At 43.2% G+C, this 19672-nt stretch overlaps 1 pseudogene; it reads left to right on the forward strand.

Moving 5' to 3' along the window:
- The first annotated feature begins 418 nt into the window (after positions 1–418).
- LOC131224679 (peroxidase 41-like) lies at positions 419–18274 on the forward strand (annotated as a pseudogene).
- Positions 18275–19672: the final 1398 nt, after the last annotated feature.

A 19672-nucleotide genomic window follows, 5' to 3' on the forward strand; every position in this document is an offset into this window, starting at 1 on the left:
TCAACACCATGCATTTGATGGCCCGTTAGGGCAGTGGGCCCCACCCCAAAAATCATCCCTATCCGAAGCTCAGGTGGCCCACATCATAGGAAACAACGGGATTGAACGTCAGCCATTGAAACCCTTTTCTGGGTCACAGAAGTTTTGAAACATTATGAAATTTGTTTTTCCTATTCATCAGGGTCCACGTGACCTTATCAACAGATTGGATGGCATATAAACATTATGGTGAGCCCTACGTGGAACCCACAGTGATGTATGTGTTCTATTCACACCGTCCACTGCTGTGGACAGTGGAACCCACCTAGATGTATGTGTTTTATCAATGCCGTCTAGCTCCTGGGCGGCTAGTTGACCCCACCAAAATGTATGTGTTTTATATATGCCGTCCATCCATTTTAGCTGGCTGCTGGACGACATGGGGATCCCACCATGTGGTATATGTTTCATCCATGCTGTCCATCTATATGGGACCCACCCCACGTGTGGGCTGCACCTGTGATATATATATTATATATATCATTTATATATTATATTATATAATGTATACATAATGGTGGGCCTTTATGGCACCCACCATGATGCATGTGTTTCATCCAATCTGTCCAACCATTTTGAAAGCTTATTTTAGGCTTGAGATTAAAAAAATAAGACAGATCTAGGATTAGGTGGACCACACTATAGAAATCGGTGGGTTTGACCGTCCACCATTAAAATCCCTTTCAGGTCATTGTGACCTTATGATCAGATTGGATGGGAAATAAATGTTATTGTGGGCCTTGGAAATTTTAATGGTAGAAATCATTGTCACCACTTATAATTTGGGTGTGGCCCATTTGATATACCTGGGGGCCATTTGTGTGGCTGTTTGTTGAGGCCCACCTTGATATTTATAAGGCCCATTTGAGGAGGCCCACCTTGATATTTATAAGGCCCATTTGAGGAGGCCCACCTTGATATTTATAGGGGCTCATTTGATGAGGCCGATTTGATATATTTGGGGCCCACTTGATAAGGCCCGATATAATGTATTTTGAGCCCACGTGATGTATATATTTTGTATCCAGGCCGCCCGTCCAGGGCTGGGCGCTGGTCAGATATAATGATAGTATTATATTATTATTATTATTATAATACATATATACATGTATATGTTGTGGGACCCACGTGGGGACCACAGCGATGTATTTGTTTCATCCACACTGTCCAGATGATCTGGACAGTGCTGAACATGCTTGGACGGTGCCGAATAGTGTTTGGGCGGTGCTGTGGACCCCACCTCGACGTATGTTTCGTATCCACACCGTCCAGAGTGTTTGGATGATGCTGGGCAATGTCTGGAAGGTGTTGATTCACATGGGCAAAATTTGGACAATGCTGATTACCATTATTGAGCCATGTACCCCCATAGAGTAATTGTGTACAGTGATGCATATGTTGCACCTACAACTATTGAAATGATTTTAGATGTAATCCTAGCTCTCATCGTGATTTACAAACCCTCCACCTTCCTGGGAGACCCATATCATAGTGGGACCCGTCGTGTAATGCCCTGAAAATCGGGGGTCGTGCATATACTCGACTTCCGAGTTCTCGGGGTCACTTATAGCTAATTTTCGTTAATATGCGATCCAGTCTAAATGCGCAGCCTGGAATCTCCTGGAACATGAAGTACATCCACACAAGTCCACTGAAATGAAAGAGACTGAATACAAATATAAATATACATATACATACATGTCAAAAAGAATACATGCGTCGCATAAGATGCTACCCAACAAAATCGTAAAAGAATAGTAACTCCAAAAAGGAATAAAACTGAGCCCCTGCTCAGCGATCCAATCTCGCCTCTCAAGCTGGCGGAGAACCGTCCATCAACTGGAAGCAGGACAGCTCGTCCTCCTCGTCGAAGCTCGCCTCACCAGGCTCCTCTACCCCTGAACCACCTGCATCTATAAACGGGTCTGGTTGGTGTTTTAAAACACTATCCCAGAGTGGGAGTGAGTGATCAACTCAGTGGGTGCTATTAGTCTTAAGTTATCACTGACATCAATTATAATATGATCTTAATGAAAAGCAGACAATTATAAACATCTATTTAGTCTTGTTAATGCGCATGCATGCAGGATGATATGATGTATGCCCTCGCCACAACGCTCCCTCGTGCGACACCATCTAACGATCGCCAATACCAACACTCCCTCAGTGCGACCTCGACTGCCGAGTCGCCACCCTAACTAATGCGATGCAATGATCGTGTTAGCCGTGTGATTAGTTAGGTCCATTCATCCAGCAGATTTGAGAATCTGGTACACCCCACGTATCAATGCCCTAAACGGGTTGCGAGGCCAAGACCCCCCAATGCGTGAGGCCGAGACCCCGCGGTCCGTGATCCCGTCGGGTTCCTCATCCTCAACTTCAAGCACATGAGGAGTGCCATGAGAAAGGGATCGCTTGCGGTCACTATGGGGAGGCGTGGTACCCCAGAGTGCCATGAGAAAGGGATCGCTCGCGGTCACTATGGGGAGGCGTGGTACCCCAGCATAGGCCGACAGCTCGGACACAGTGTCCCATTCCACCATGCCCGGCTCACGAGGCTGTGGACCAAATTTCAAATGGGTTAATGATGAGCTACAACGGTTGTAGGGTGTTCCAGGTTCCATACAAGTGTGAACAAGCAGGGTTAACAATCAAGGGTGGTCAGACATTAGGCTAGACCACCCGAGTCGGGCGAGCATGAGGCGAGTGACATTGGGCACAAGGGACCCGTGTAGTTGAACTACAGCCACCCGAACACACCCGTCCAAACGCATGGGTCTAGCCATGGCATAGTCCAACCGATAGGACTACCGTCACTTCTCAAATTCCTGACCAACCCAAGGAGGGTGAGGGGATCCATAGCATACCAACTATCCAAAAATCATCAAGCATAATAGTATCCTATACTTATGCATTCCATCCATACAATATGGACATCCTTGCAAGCAAATATACATTGTTAATAACTAAGGTGCGTGTGAGTGTGTGAGTGTGTGAGGAAGTTAAACACTTCCTCCATCTCAAGAAATCATGTGCACAAGGTTATAAATCATACACACAAAGCAACACCACATGTGAGGAAAAGAATCACGCAACCATGAGCACACTATCAACCATACATCAAGTCATGTGAGAGGCAAAATCAATGATCATAAGAGTCAAGCAACAATTCCATATTATTTCAACAAACCTAAAATTCCTAGGGTTTCTCTATATTCTCCAAATATGACCTCTAAGCAACCAAAATCATTAATCTCATATTAGAATTGGTGCTAGGCCACCTAAGAGCAATAGTCTGCACCTTCGAATTCGTTGAAGACTTGGAAACGACCTAGGAGTGTGGATTTTGGGTCGATTGGCTGGAATCCCTAAAGCATACGTTTGTATGTTAGAACCCCATGTAAATCTCTTCTTCACTCAAGGGTTTTAAGAAAAAAGATGAATGATCTTACCTAGACGATCATGGAATGAATAGTGTGGTTGTGGTGGAGAGATTTTCCTTGAAGAAGAGATAGGGAATTGTAAGGTTGAGCTTCCTTGGGCCCCACCATCAACAACACCCTCCTTCACTCTCTTCTTCCTCTCTCTCTCTCCTCCTTTCTCCTCTTTCTCTTCTCATTTTTCTCTCTTCCCTCTTTCCTTCTCTAGGGCAAAATCGTATGGGGAGAGAGGGTGCCCAAATTGGGCCCTTTTATAATGCCAGATTTGGTGGAAATGGCCCCAAGTGTTGGGTTTTTACTATACTAGACCTATGGGAGGGTCTTTTCAAGATCTAGGGCCCACTATAGGGTATACATATTGATATACACCGTAGGATAGTTAGCCCTAATGGTGATCTACGTATGAACATGCTTGGCTCGCCATTTGGATGCACCGATCGACAGATATGATAAGAAGTCTGTTCAACGGTCACCGATAGTCGATCAGGGCTGCGGCTATACGGATATGAGTAGGAAAATATCCTTTCTCTATGGGTAAAGTTTGGTCGCAAACCGACGGTCCGAAATCCTCAACTTTGCATAAGAGTGGATGACTTAATTCACTTAAGTTCCAACTCCTTCCTTTAAGGTATTTGCACTTCTCATGCACTCGTCCTTCGGCTCAAGTTGAGCGGTTCTGGACAGTACCCAGGTCTGATTCCCGCGATGGACGTCAAGCCCAATGAGACGGACATTATTCTATAGTTTTGGAACTAGTGGCCCACCAACGAGCGGTCTATATCTTGTTTAGAAAATTGGAGCATTTCTGGTGGCCCTCTGGCCATGAAACTTATAGGACAGGTGCTCCATGGCCCGTTGAAGGGCCATGCAAAATTTGGGGTCGATAGGATATGGGGTTTGGTCGCACGGGTCTGATTTGCGATCAACGGTCACCGTTCCACGATCGGGTCCCAGAGTTTGTGAACGGGTGTAGAAAAATTCATTAGACCTCCCCTAAAAATGTAAAAGAGATCCGACGGCTGGATAGCCTTGTATCTCAGCTTCATTTGTGAGCGCCAGATTCCGGTCCTGGCATAAGTGGGGTGCATTTAGTCAGTGCCAGATCCCACTTCTGGGTGTCCAATGGGTCCGTGGTCCGCGATGGTTTACAAGCCCAGTGAGCTTTATGGTTCCCTAAATTTTTAGATTTTTCTGACCTTCCCGCGTCGCGGTACAGCCCGCACGGGCTGTCGCTAGGTGTAAACGGCCATCTGACTTGGAGGCCCGCACCAAGTTCTGTCAGGACCCGTCTGGCCTAATCAATTGGGTAAATTTTAGTCTAATTTATTTGTGATACCTCACTACAAGTAGCTTAAACGAACGTTCTTGTGGCAAATCCTACGTGGACGCTCCCAGACATTGTTCTGGTTCGGCGGGTCGTTACACTACACCTGATGTTCAAGTGATCGGGCGGATTCATTGGCTTCCTACGGCTGATTAATCGGACTGGTGTGGTTCTTTACTGGTACTACCCCTGTACACACTAACATTGAGTCCTAATGGTTAATAAGTAATATTATAAGTTAATTAAATTTAAAAAAAATTAAAGGAATTTTGAAAATCCAAAATAGTGAAAATTCAGGATGTTACACGTCGTGATATATATGTTGTATATTCACTCCATCCATTCATGTGACCCCCACTTGATGTACGTATTTAAGGCCCAGATGGCGAGGCCCAATGTGATGTATATATGGCCCATGTTCGAGGCCCAATATAATGTATACCCGGTCCAGGTGTTGGGGCCCATTGGGATGTATCTGAGGCCCGTGTATTGCGGCCCACATGATGTATGTGAGGCCCATGGGTTGCAGGCCATTGCGATGTATATTGAGGCCCATGGTTATGGCCGTTTGAGGCCCATAGTTGTGGCCCGTTATGATATGTTAGAGGCCCATGGTTGAGGCCCATTAGGATATGTTTATGGCCCATTTGGTAAGGCCCATTGAGATGTATTTTCAGCCCATGGGTCGAGGCCCATTGTGACGTATTTTCGGCCCGTATGTCATGGCCCATTGTGATATGTTTCCAACCCAATTATCGAGGCCCAACTTGATGTGTATAAGGCCCATTAGTGCGGCTCATTGATGCGGCCCACTTGTTGGATATGAGGCCCATTGGTGCGACCCAATGATGTGACCCACCGTGATGTGTATATTAGGCTAATGGTGCGGCCCAATGTATCGACCCGCCGTGATTTGTAGACCCACATGCTGCATATGTAAGGCCCACCTGTGATGACTATTTGAGGCCACTTGTTGGATATTTGGGCCCACCTTATGTTTGACTCTATGTGGACCACTGCTTGGGAATAATGTTGGTTGAATGTCCACATTTTTGGGTAATGATGATTAAACGCCCGCATGGTGACCTTCCCTTAGGCTTAGTTAAGCCTATTCTCATCAATACCGATTGTATAGGTTGATTCGTCGAGGCCAATTCTGATTGCCAAGGCTGAGTATCGAGGCCGGTTCCGAGTGTCGAATCCGATTGTTAAGGCCAATTTCGATTGCCAAGGCCTATTGTTGATACCTATATAATGTATATGCAGCCCGTGTTTAAGACCTAATGTGATGAGTAGGAGGTCTATATGATGGGGCCCATTGTGATGTACTTGAGGTCCATGGGCAAGGCCCATTGTGATGTGTGTTGAGACTCAAATATTGCATAATTTTTCCCATTTATATCTTGGTTTTATGAACATAAATCATCTTAATATTCTATTTTACTCATGTATGTGTTGCAAGGTGAATTTAAGAGCTTGGATTGAAAAATGTGTCAAAAAGTAAGAATTTGATGCTTAAATTCACCAAGGCAAGGGATGGATCTTAGGAGATCAAGATTGAAGAATTCACATGCCAAAGATCCAAGAAAACCAAGCGAGGAATGAAGAGAATCGAAGATTTGAAGTGAAGAATCCTGAAATCGTCCTAAAAAAGTGTATTCTGAAGCTGTGAAGTTTATTTTGGAAAACTGCGCAGCAGAAAGTCTATTTTAAACGAACTATGCAACGAGAAGTCTATTTTAGGAAAATACGTATATTTGAGGCGTTTTCTAGGGTTTTCAACTTTGTACGAAAATTGGAGTTCCCTACTTATAAATAGGGCCTCCTAGGGCATTCTAAAGCATCATTCAAAGCATTCAAGAGCAATATTTAGGGTTTTTTTAAAGAGTTTTTAGTTTTATTAAAGCTTTATAAGTTGTTTCTTTCCTTTTAGATCTTTTCTATTTGCAATTTTTCTTCTTTCTTTCTTGTTGCTTTTTATTTCTGCAATTTAATTATGTTTTTCTAAGTTCCCTCTAGCCCAAGCTAGAAGGGAAGCACATGGGTTTAATATTTCTTTAAGTTATGATAATTAATTGTTTTAATGATAAGAAGAATGGTGTATGCATGTTATCTGTTATTTAGGTTTTGTTTTTTATCCTTTTGTAAGATCCATATGTTTCCATCATATGAGATCCACATTGATGGATAGGCTTACCCTAGATTAATCAGATTTCCTAGATAGGAGATGTTCTCAACCTGTTATATTTCTTTGATATTCATTATCCTATAGATATTGAATACTTAAAATCACTGGCGCTTGAGAATATATGTCAATGGTGCAAATCCATTATTTTCTAATCTTTTATATCATTTATTAAAATATTTAAAGTGTTTTATTTTCCGATTAGGTTGACCATAGTGCTCAGATCCTAGTTGTGTTATCCAAGTCATCATGATTTTGGAACATTAACCTATGTGTGGAACTTTGAAGCTTGGGTGTTTTTTATTCAATTGAATTACATCCATTCAAAAATCCAAAAATCAAATCATCAGTTTAGTTTTTATTACTTAGTTTGTTTTGCATTTGATTTTTTCCCTTCTCGCAATTCATCTCCCTGTGGGATCGACCCTGTATTCACAGGATATTACTTATGAACCTCTGCACTTGGAGGCAAGCAATCAATGTGTTCGTGGCCTACGGGCGAGGCCCATTGTGATATGCAATAGGCCCATGAGGCATGGCCCATTTGATGTATTCGAGGCCCATGAGCAGGGCCCACCTGCTGTGTATATGTGGCTTTGAGCAAGGCCCATTGTGATATGTAATAGGCCCATGAGGCATGACCCATTTGATGTATTCGAGGCCCATGAGCAGGGCCCACCTGCTGTGTATATGTGGCTTTGAGCAAGGCCCATTGTGTTGTATATTAGGTCTTTGTGTGGGGTCGTGGGCCCATTATATGTTTGGCTCTATGTGGGCCATTCCCTGAGGGCAATGTTGGTTAAATGTCCACATTGTCGACGTCGATCGTGGGTATCGATTATGAGTATGTGACAACATAGCATCATGATACATGCCCATACGCATCATCTGCATGTTTGTTATGAGATGTGATACTATTGCATATGTCATTGGGTAGGACGGTATGAGACTCCCTGATAGGCGGAGGTTATCTCACATGAGCGCACGACATGTGCATGATTGATGCATGACTGAATTGTATGACTCATGCATCTTACATTGTGTTGTGATTACTGTACGCCTTATTGACATCAAGGCCGTAGTCTCCACAAGCATGTCGTGGATGGCCAGACGGGACACCAAAAATTTATTCTAGCATCGGGCCGTCATAGATGGCCCTGGGTGAAAATTCTTAAACCCTCTTGGTACCAGAGGACGCCCCAACGTCGAGACCGAGTGGATACATAAGCGTCCGAGTGTTGAATACTAGGAGGCCGCGTCTCCCACTGTGTCGTGGTCGGTTGGGATGGGGTGTGGCCTTACTCGCCCGAGCGTAGAGGGCATTGCTAGGCTGAGTTTGACCAGCTCATGAATGGGTCCGCTATCGACATGCCGAATAGGTATTGACAGACGTGAGGTTTCTTACGCTCACTTAGACTGTGCAGCTGAGAGAGAGGCAGTGCCATTTGGAGTGTACTAAACTCCGGTGATGATCCCAGAGATGAACAATACTGATATGTGGACTTATTGAGTAGGAATTGCATACTCATTCATTCATTCATTCACTATCCACTCGGGCTGGTGGTGCACAACTATTTGTTACCTGTACCTTCCCAATGGCCAGAATTTCGGTTGGGGCGTGCGACTAACCTGAGATAAGGAGTTTACCACATTGAGTCTGACTATCCAAATTTAGGTATGAGACTGGTTTGGATAGAAGTCCCTTGTGATGGACCCCATAGCCTGTGATACTACGTACTATCACCCCAACTTCACATTTCAGCAGGGTCATTACATTCGCATCACATATCACATTACATCCGCTGCATATGACATTTTGGATTACTATGTTTCTGCATTTATATGGTTTAGATACGGCATCTGATATTTGACTCTTTATGACTCCTCATTTATATAGTTGATCTATATTGTGCATTCTGATATTGCTTGACTCATGGACTTGTCAGTATTTTCGCTTACTTTGATAACATATGATTCATGACCTTGCGCCTATTTCGACATTATATGATTATGACATTGCATTGAATACTTAGCACTTACTTTGTGCACACACTTACACCACCGTCTAAGCTTTCTATAAGCTTATGCACGATAGATGCGTGTAGGTGATGTTAGGTTGTAGCAGTGTTGAGCTTGGAGTGTGCAGCGGTCTTCCGGAGCTTGATTTTCGATTATGTATTTCCCTTTCAGCATTGTACTCAAATGATTATATTGGTGGATATATGATGATGATGTTGCCTTTGTGAATTGGGTAATCTTGTGGTTATGCTTATTACGAGTTAAATGTACAAAAAAATTCTCCTTGTAGGATCCCAGGATCGGAATCTAGCGTATGGACGCTAGGAGCCGAGAATGGAGTACTCTGGAGGCTGTCGGCATCGGATTCGGCGATCGGGATTCCTATGAATCCGACTTCCGGGTTTGGGGCGTGACACAATTTGATTGGATTGAGATATTGGCCTTTTGATCTAACTTGTTCAACTCTTATTCTTTCATAGTTTTTGGTCGCTTTCCAAGAGTGAATATTTCAATTCTTGCTAAACTAGAAGGCTTTTTATCTTCACCTTCTATAGTTCAAAGTTATTATTATTATTTTTTTTCGAAATACTTCTTTACATCGAACTTTATATTAGATGCCATATATACCTTGTCTTTAAATTTAATCTGCTTCCTAATGTTAGCTCTGATACCACTTGTTGGGACTCATGGAAGCACACATGGAGGAATCAAATAAAGTAATCAAAATCGCAAAAGCTAGTCCAACCAGAGAACAATTTGAATTTACTTGGAAAATCCTTGTGGGAAAAAAACCACGGCACAAAGTGAGAATGCACTATGAAAAACGAAGTTATAAGAGATGAAACCTTACCGATCGAAAGCTCCAAGAGGAAAAGCTCTAGCATTTGCCTTTAAAACTCTTTCAAACCCTAAAGCACGTCTTAGAAAATCCTAATAATTGCCCTAATCCTGATTACACCCAATATATATACCACCACAATCGGAATAGAAAAGAACTTACACACTTACATAGTTCTGCACAAGCCTTCGATGGCATTAAGAACCATTAAAGACCAGTTGATGCCATTTAAGAACCTTCGATGCCATAGAGTAGCAACCTACAAAACTGTCGAACAATCAACAATGATTTTTTTTCCCTGCATTTTCTTGATAGGATTGATCATTTGTCTATGACATTGATAATTACCTCATGGAATCGAGTGGTCTATTGATGACATCGATAGACTCTATTACATACAGATTTAAGACATTAGACAACAATATTGTGGTATCAAAGCTCATTCACGAGAGATTTCTCTAGCCCTCATGAGAGAATATATTAGAGGCATATTTACTGCTCTCGAGATTTGAACATAAGACCTTCCTAATACCATGTCAAATTACCACTTGATCTAAAAGCTTGAGCCCGTCAGAGGATAGTGTATCGAGGGACAATTACAACTCACACTCAGGTGGAGGGATACTTAACTCACACCATAAACACTCACACTCCACACGAGAAGATTCTGAACTATTTTTGGGCTGTTGGAGGATGTGGTGTGATCCACTTCTTTGACATGGTATTAGAGCGAAAGGTCAAGTATTTGAATCCCAAAAGTAGTAAATATACCATCAAAATATACTCCCAAGAGGGCTAGGTAAATCAATTCCGGCCCGAGGATCATAAAATCAAGCCCGACCTATTTATATTGTGAGTGTCCCTCCACCCTTGTTCACATATTCCCGTATGGAGTTAAAGTCCATTGATATACATTGATACACCATCCTCCAACACTTCGGTGGAGGGATACTCAACTCACATCGTAAACTCATTTTTAAGCTCATGCCTTGAAATAATGATCCATGAAGGATAGATGGCGTGGATCAAACATATGCATTATTGTGGATCCATGCCATGGTTCACCGTGGAGTGTATTCCCCATAAGTTGGTCAAGGGATAAAGGTATCATTTTATTCAAAACAAGGGTAAAATGGTCTTTCTTGGAGATAACTGATAGAATTATTAACCTACCATTAGTTGAAGTCAAATGAAGCTTTTTTCCAACTTTATTTTGAAAACATGACTGTGTATATGGAAAGAGTTTAAAAGCAAGCATATTTTTTAAAATCGCCCAAAACTTAGGCTAATGTGCAGTTCTGAATTAGTACCTATAATTTGGACAGTTATATTTCAATTACAATGTATCATCTATCACACCCTGTAATGTTCTAAAGTTTTCTCTAAGTTGCAATAAGAAAAACCCTAATTTCACGTTTTGAGTGCTGACTTTGCCATGATCTAGATTCTTAGCTTGCTATGAGTTGATTGTTAAACAACCGGTTTCTTTAAAAGTCCGGGCTGTTGGAGGATGGTGTATCAATGTATATTAAAAAACTTTAAATTCATATGGGAACATACAAGGATGGAGGGACACTCACATTATAAATAGGTCAGGCTTGATTTTCTAGTCCTCGGGCCAGACTTGATTTACTTTACCCTCTTGGGAGAATATATTCTAATATCATATTTATTATTTTTGGAATATGAACACTTAACCTTCCGCTCTGACACCATGTTAAACAATCAGTTTCTCTAGAACCTTGAGTTGTACGTGAGAGGATGGTGTTTCAATGTATATTGAAAGACTTTAACATTGACTCGCCAAAACTCAACTGGTTCATGTTAAAAAAAATACGTGTCTTTCACCCTCATGACTCAACCGATTCGTAACACTTTGAAAAGTTACTAAATCATGCATAAACTCAGATGTCTTGCCCAAGTGTGCTTCCATTTTGAACCCTACTGAGTCGAGCACATTTTTGACTCAGTAGGGCTGTCAAAATTAGTTGACTCAGCAAGTTCCACCAACCTTGCTATGAATCTCATTAAATGGATGACGTTGGTTCTTCCACAAGTCCTTGTGGAATAATCTTATTTTGACGTGGTGGGACCAATCATCACATAGGCCACCATGTGAGTTTAGAGGCTTATATGGGTGGTTGTCGATTGTCCTCTATGGTGTGGCTCAAACGACGATCGGACATGGTGGGACCTAGCTGCTTATTGTGTGGATTGGATGACACATGTTATGGGTAAATTTGAACCAAGCTGCATCAGGTTAACTTCGACATCAATGAATAAAGCCTCGGGCGGGTAACGTCCGAGCCGAGGAAAATGTCTGACCCGAGGGCTCTGGTAGAACTATAACGTTGACCCGATCTTCTGACAATCTTGTGAGGACAACCTCAGAGCAGCAGCAGTATGTTCGAGCCGATTCGTCCTTCACCTCCGACCAACCCGATCCTCTAACGTGTCATCAATCCACCTACTCATGGGCTCGGCTCAGGTCGCCGAGCAGGATTCGAGCAAGGAGGTCGGGTCGGATGGGAGCCTGATCAGCGACATCATTAATGTACAACTCCAGTAACACACGACTGGAGTTATGCCCAGCGCATGATCTCTGGGTAACTGTCAACTATCGCACCCGCGTAATCCTTACGTGATGGTTAGGGCCGTGCCGAGATTATTTGACACGTTCACCGCAACCCTCAGGTATGAATACAGGTCATTTATACAAGATTAGGTACGCAATATCTCGCACCCTCACTGTACATTACTTAGACCCAGTTTCCTTAGCCTAACTTAGGCATTGGAGGGTCCCCTGCTTGAGCCAGGGTCTCCTTTGTCTCCTCTTTGTAAGTACTCAGGGCTTAGCGGAGGGTGATCCAGATTTTGACATCAACGACACATATGACATGGTGGGAACTACTTCGTGTGTGGATTGGATGGCACACATTACATAGTGCGTCATGCATAAGCAGTAGTAAATAAGCATGTGAATAACTTTTTACACGGTTACAAGTTCTAGATTAGGCTTATACCACAGGGACCTGGCCTCCAAATGGACCCTAGCATATCTCATCTTTGATTAAGTTTCATTTCATTAGAATATAAGAGAATCGCATCATTCTCATTAATGCCCTCATCGATGGACGCTTGAAAGGAATCTCTCTCTCTCTCTCTCTCTCTCTCTCTCTCTACAGACATACACTCCAAACAAAAGCAAGACCGGCTCGTGAATCCCATGCGAGATAATCATCGACCAGACAACGAGCCTCAGTTCGTCCTTTAACCCTCACGTGAACGTCCCTTGTCCTCACCTCTGCCTAAAAAGCTCTTATTTCTCCTCCACTACACCAAACCTAAAACATCCTCTCACCATCACCTTTTCTTTGGCTTTCTCTAATGACCAAATTGCCCCTGCACACATGGGAGTTCTTTGATACGCTGGCAGAGTATGTCGCTTGATTGATATACAATCCGGTAGTCAGCGTAATTTTTATTTAAAGATACATTTAAATTGGGATACATAATTTAGACATTTTTATTTAAAATTATTTGTATGCCAAGCACATAATTCTTAAGTATTTCTAAGCGCCTGTGTATCATTCATCACACTCTACGGGAGTATCAATCTTTCTAGTCCACTTCATTTGGTCGTTTCCAAAATGATCCAAACACCCTTTTTAGTAAATCAAGAAAGGGAGTGGCTTGTGACAGGCACTGACCAGAAACCTGTCCTTTGCTGATACTTTGGAGTGTGATGGATGATCCCCATTTACTCAGAAATTTCACACGTGGCCGACGTGTAACTTAAATTGAACCGTTCTAGACAGTGGGTCCCCCCTTTAGGTGATTTATAAAGGATGCTGATTTCCTGAGCTGGGAACTAGGTGGGCCCCACCGTGATGTTTGTAATAAATCGACCACGTCCAAGCACATATCCTTCTCTTTCTCCTTCTTTTTCTTCTTCTCGCTCGTTGTAGGAGTTTCGTCTTCAAAATCCTCTAATCTAAGCTATGACTTCTACAAGACGAGCTGCCCCAGCGTCGGGAGAATCATCCACAACGTTGTCTCTCAGAAGCATCTAGAAGCTCCCACTACCGCTGCCGGTGCTCTCCGCCTCTTCTTCCATGACTGCTTCGTCGAGGTTTGCTTCCTTTCTCATATTTACGGATTTGCCACTCTGTCTACTTACTTTTTCTTCTTTGTGTTGGAGCCATGGTTATAGATATCCACTACCGGTTTGCACGTGAGTGATTGGCCTCTTTTATCTCCACCGTCCATCAGATTGGCTCTATTGGATGACACCAAGATCCTAACCATCCCAACCGCGTCTTTCAAATGGGTCGGCAAACAAGCATTGCTTTCCATATATTGAGTATTTAGCGCCTGTTTGGGAGCGTGGATTTGAAACTCCCCCTGGATATGAAATCCTCTTTTTGTGTTTGGCAACGTAGATTAAGAATTAATTTTAATCCAAAAGTAGCTATTCATAGTCTATTAACTGCAGGGGTTTACTAAATCAACTTTAATATCGCTAATTACTGAACTTTTATAATTTTTGACACAATCATTGTAATAAGCCGGTTGAAATATATACTTTGAGAAAAAACAATGAAATTCCAAGCCTCGATGCTGGTCACTGTATTAAAGTAATTATAGTGATGCAATTGATAATTTAATTATTTTAGTGTATCATTTGCGGGTCATGTGTCTAGTAGATTAATAGTCAGTGATGCACATGTTACACATGCGACTATGGAAATAATTTTAGATGTATTCAAAGTTTTCGCTTTGGATATCAAACCCTTGATTGATTGACCCCTTAACTTTATGGTGCCAAACAACCCACGGATTTGAAATCCCCTCAAATCCCCCCAAATCCATGGTGCCAAAAGACCCCTTAGGATTGTCTGATGGCCGTCAACAACGTGCGTGGCCCACACATTGTTAGTGTGGATCATCGGAACATTAGCCACGTGTATGGTTGTCATGGGAGCTGAAACCATCTGGGTCTTTTCCTATAGATTCCTCAGGGGGACCCATTTGATACTCTGGCGTCGCATGATACTTGATACTCTGCTCTCTTGGAAGTTATACATGTGGACTAAATTGCTGAACCCACAGTCTCTAGATCACATTGCCAATGTCAGATTGGTTGAAAAGTCCTCACATCTAATTCGTGGACACTTGTTTGTTGGATCAGAACCGTTGGATATTTTTCAGTTTTACCGAGGGTCCACCAACCTAGTATACATCTAATGAAAAAAAAAAGAAGAAGAAGCCTAATTCTTAGTTCATGATACATCTAAAGTGAGGTCCATAATTTGGACGGTTCGATTTGAATTCGCGATTTGTAATTTCCTGCCTGGCATCCATCATAACTTGGGCCACCCTCAAGCTTGGGTTTTACTTTGCAGTCTGGGCTTGGATAGACCTTGGTCGAGCCTGAATCTGGCCCGTTTACGGCCCTTAACACTATGCAAACTGAACGGTTAGGATTGTCCCACCGAACAGATTTTAGATATAGTCCACCCACGATGGGCCCCACAGACTAATTTTAGAAACGGTCCACCCACGGTCTGCCACTAGAAAGTTAAGATGAGAAGTATCCCAACCGTCTACATCTAGCTGACAAAAGGCCCAAGATGTACGTCTAGGATCTTTTACATCCGAGAGACCTCTGGGACATGGTCCATCCATGGTGAACCCCACACATTCCATGTGGAAGTTTCTATGGTCTGTGTCCCCTCCCCAATGTCCCCGTTGTTCACTTTGGTGTGGTCCACCTGAGTTATGGTTCAATCTGGGTTTTGGGTATCTTGGCCGAATATGGGGCAGAGCATGATCATCTAATGAATATTCACACATCACTGTGGGCTCCACACAGCTCGAACGCACGTATATCATCATTAATAAAAGAAACACAACAACGGCCGTCATTCAACAAAAAAATATGCAAAGCATATCTATGCTGGGCCCATAAATAGTACGGACAAGCCATCAACCCACGGCCCTCACTTCAGCTTCATGTTCGCGGACGCGGTTTGGCTGGTGACACCAACATCAGCCAGCTAGCCGGTGTCAAAGCTCTGTGGCCCTCACCATAATGTATGTGTCTTATCCATGCCGTTCGTTCATTTTGAAAGATCATTTTATTGCGTTAGCCAAAAATTAGGCAGATCCAACGCTCAGGTGGACCACAGCACAAGAAACAGTGGTATTGAACTCTTACCTTTGAAAACTTCTTGGGTGCCACAGAAGTTTGGATCAAGCTCGTATTTGTGTTTTCCCTTCATCCAGGGTTATGTGACCGTATGAACAGGTTGGATGGAAACTAAACATTGCGGTGGGTTCCAATAAATTTTCAATGGTAGGCATTCAATCCCCACTTTGTCCCGCTGTGTGGTTCACTTGAGCTTAGGATCTGCCTCATTTTTTGGCTGATGCCTAAAAAGAGCTGGCAAAATTTTTGGACGGCGTGGATAAAACGCATACATCATGGTGGGGTCCAAATAACTTCGACACCAGCCAGCTAGCTGGTGTTGGGGTCACCGGCCAAACCGCGTCCCATATTCGCCACCCTATCTCTGATGGGTTAGGTTTTTGCTTGGAAGGGCTGCGATGCATCGGTGCTGATCGCGTCGAGCGGCACAAGGAAGGCGGAGAGAGATGAGGAGATAAACCAGTCGTTGCCAGGGGACGGTTTTGATGTGTTTTTCAGAGCCAAAAGGGCATTGGAATTGCAGTGCCCAAACGTCGTCTCATGCGCTGATGTTATGGCCATTGCCACCAGATATCTCGTCACCTTGGTTCGTACTCTCTCCTCTTATTATATTCCCTACATGCCCATCTCATCACAAATGGATGGCTCAAAAGAGTTGGCCAGGCAGAGGTCCACCTACTCGACAGCTTGGATCTCCCACACGCGTCGCAGCTGCACCTCTGGAAGTCTTGTTGCACACGTGTCAGAGGTTCGGGTCATCATCAAACATTCCACTGAGCAGGCAGGTGAAGAAAATGTCCAAATGTGGTCCAAGATTCAATGCAGGCCTATCCTGAATTTTGGTACACGGCATGTCCACACATTGCGCATTACTTGATGAATGTCCTGAATTTCTAACACGTGTACCATCCATCCGGCATGGGAAATTCGCACATGCATGGGACATCCAATTCCTGGATCAGATGGACCACCCTATAGATGCTGGCCCAAAAATTGGACTGACTTCATATTTCATGGTATAGAATAAGCTTATTCTACAAGTGCTGCTCCTGGGACCATCCGGTGGTGCTTATGGCATGGACCACGACTAGAGTTGGGCGCCTAAAAAAATCTGTTAAATGCAACCATCATGTGCACCATAATGTGATGGGTTCTTGGACGAATCCTGTCCAATCGAGACCAGGTAATATGGCATTGCCAAAAAACTAATAGGGTGAAATTTACATTTTTTGCGGAGAAACACTAATATAAATTCACATTAATCTGTTGTTTTCTATAGTGTGGCCCACCTTATGATTGTATGGGCCTGATTATTGGGTTATCCTCTCATCATAGTGGGGGCTCATGCAATGCACGGGTTGGAGGCCATATACACAGCCTCTCTGGTGGGCCCCACACACATCACTTGTATAATCAATAGGTTGAAATACTCATGAAACCGTTTTTTTAAAAAATCCCGAACGAATTATTTGAATGGTGATGCAAAGCCAATCTTCTACATCCGTTGATCAGGTAGGTGGGCCCAGATGGGAGGTGTACAAAGGAAGGAGAGATGGTGTTGTGTCTAAGGCCTCCAGGGTGCCTGGCAACCTCCCTGTGGTGAACCAAACCATCACCCAACTCATTAATCTCTTCAAATTCAAGGGCCTCACAGTCCAGGACATGGTGGCCCTATCCGGGGCCCACACCATAGGCTTCGCACACTGCAAGGAATTCATGCCCAGGGTCTACGACTACAACAAGACCTTCGACATAGAGTACCCCACCATGGACAAGGGCTACGCCCAGAGCCTTAGGAGCCCATGCCCGAAGAAGGTCCTTTATCCCAACATCGTGGCCTTCAACGACGTCTCCACCCCAACCCTCTTCGACAATGCCTACTATAAGAACCTCCGGAGAGGACTCGGACTACTCGTGACTGATCAGCAGCTCTACGCAGATCCCAGGATATGTCGATTCCATGGCCAGGGACCAACGGCTCTTCTTCGACAACTTTGTCACGGCCATGACTAAGCTGGGGAATGTAGGGGTGAAGATAGGGAGTGATGGTGAGGTTCGGCGTAATTGCGGCTACTTCAACCGTTGATTTACAGTATATCTAACGTGGGCCCGAGGGCACCTGAATGGGCTGGTGGACATTCTATATCAACGGTGTAAATTGTTCGGATTGAATTGAGTCGTGGTTTTGTCGGATCATCTCATGGATGTAGATTACATGGGCCTGGGCTTTAAGACAATGCCCAGGCTGGCTATTTGGGAACCGGATTGGCTGGTGTACCACACACTAGCAATATAAGTGCTGTAGATACGTGTCGATGCGAAGACGAGCACTGACGCTCCTCGAGCTCCGAGTTGTGCGAACGGTTCAAAGGAGATCAAAGTTACATGGACCTACGGTGATGTATTTATTACATGTACACCTTTCATCTAGTTTTAGAGATCATTTTATAGCATTATTTAAAAAATGAATTATACCCAAAGATCATCTAGACCACACCACTAATAGCACAGAGATAATGATTTTCACCGTTAAGAAATAACGTTTATTTTCCATCCAATATGTTCATAAGGTCATAAAGACCTTAATGAAGGGGAGATTTTTTTTTTTAATATTGATCCAAAACTTCTTTAAACCCAAAAAGAATTTCAATGGTAGACGTTCACTCCCCCACTTCTTTTTGCAGTGTGGTCCACTTGATAATTAGATCTATCTTATTTTCCATCTCAAGCCTTAGGAAGAGCTCACCAAATGAATGAACGGTTTGGATATAATACATACCTCGTGATCAGACCTATAAAACTTACTGACGTCTATACGGCAGCTATATCGGTGGTGTGAGGTACACCGCCCAATCCGCTTCCGGCTATTTGGTATCCGTTCAGGGACGCGGATTAGATACTGACAGGTTGAGTTGCGAGACTCACTACTGAAAGTGACGTCACCAAATTCTTTGGGGCCCACCATGATGTATGTATTGTATCCATACCGTCCATCCATTTGGAGATATGATTTTATAGATACAAAGCTTGAGTAGGCCCCACCACTGAAAAAAGTGGAGAGAGTTAGGCCCACCATTAAAAATTTCTAATGGCCACAAAGGTTTTCCATCAAGCTGAAATTTGCTTTTTCCCTTCTTTCATGTCTTTTTTAACTTATAAACAAGTTGTATCTTAGATAAACATCATAGTTGACCTTAGGAAGGTTTCAACTGTGGGCATCCCTTTCCCTACTGTTTTCTATGATGAGGTCCACTACAGATTTCGATCCGTCTCATTCTTTGTCTCATAACTTAAAATGATCTCTCCAAATGGATGAACATTGTAGATAAAACACATACATCGTTAGGGAGCCATACATAGCTGAGTAAGACTAAGCGTATGAGCAAACTCTATGGGTCCACCATGGTTTATATATTTTATCCACTCTGTCCATACAATTTAACTGATGATTTAAAGGCTCTAGGCCAAAACCAAAGTATATCGAAATCTACGGGAACAGTGTGAATTGAAATTCTACCGTTGAAATTTTCTAGGAGACCACATAAGTTTTGGATCACTGTTAGTTTTTTTTTTTTTTTTTTCCTTCATCCATGTCTGTGTGGTCTTATGAACGGGT

The sequence above is a fragment of the Magnolia sinica genome, chromosome 2 (assembly GCF_029962835.1).
Source record: "Magnolia sinica isolate HGM2019 chromosome 2, MsV1, whole genome shotgun sequence".
Classification (NCBI taxonomy): domain Eukaryota; kingdom Viridiplantae; phylum Streptophyta; class Magnoliopsida; order Magnoliales; family Magnoliaceae; genus Magnolia; species Magnolia sinica.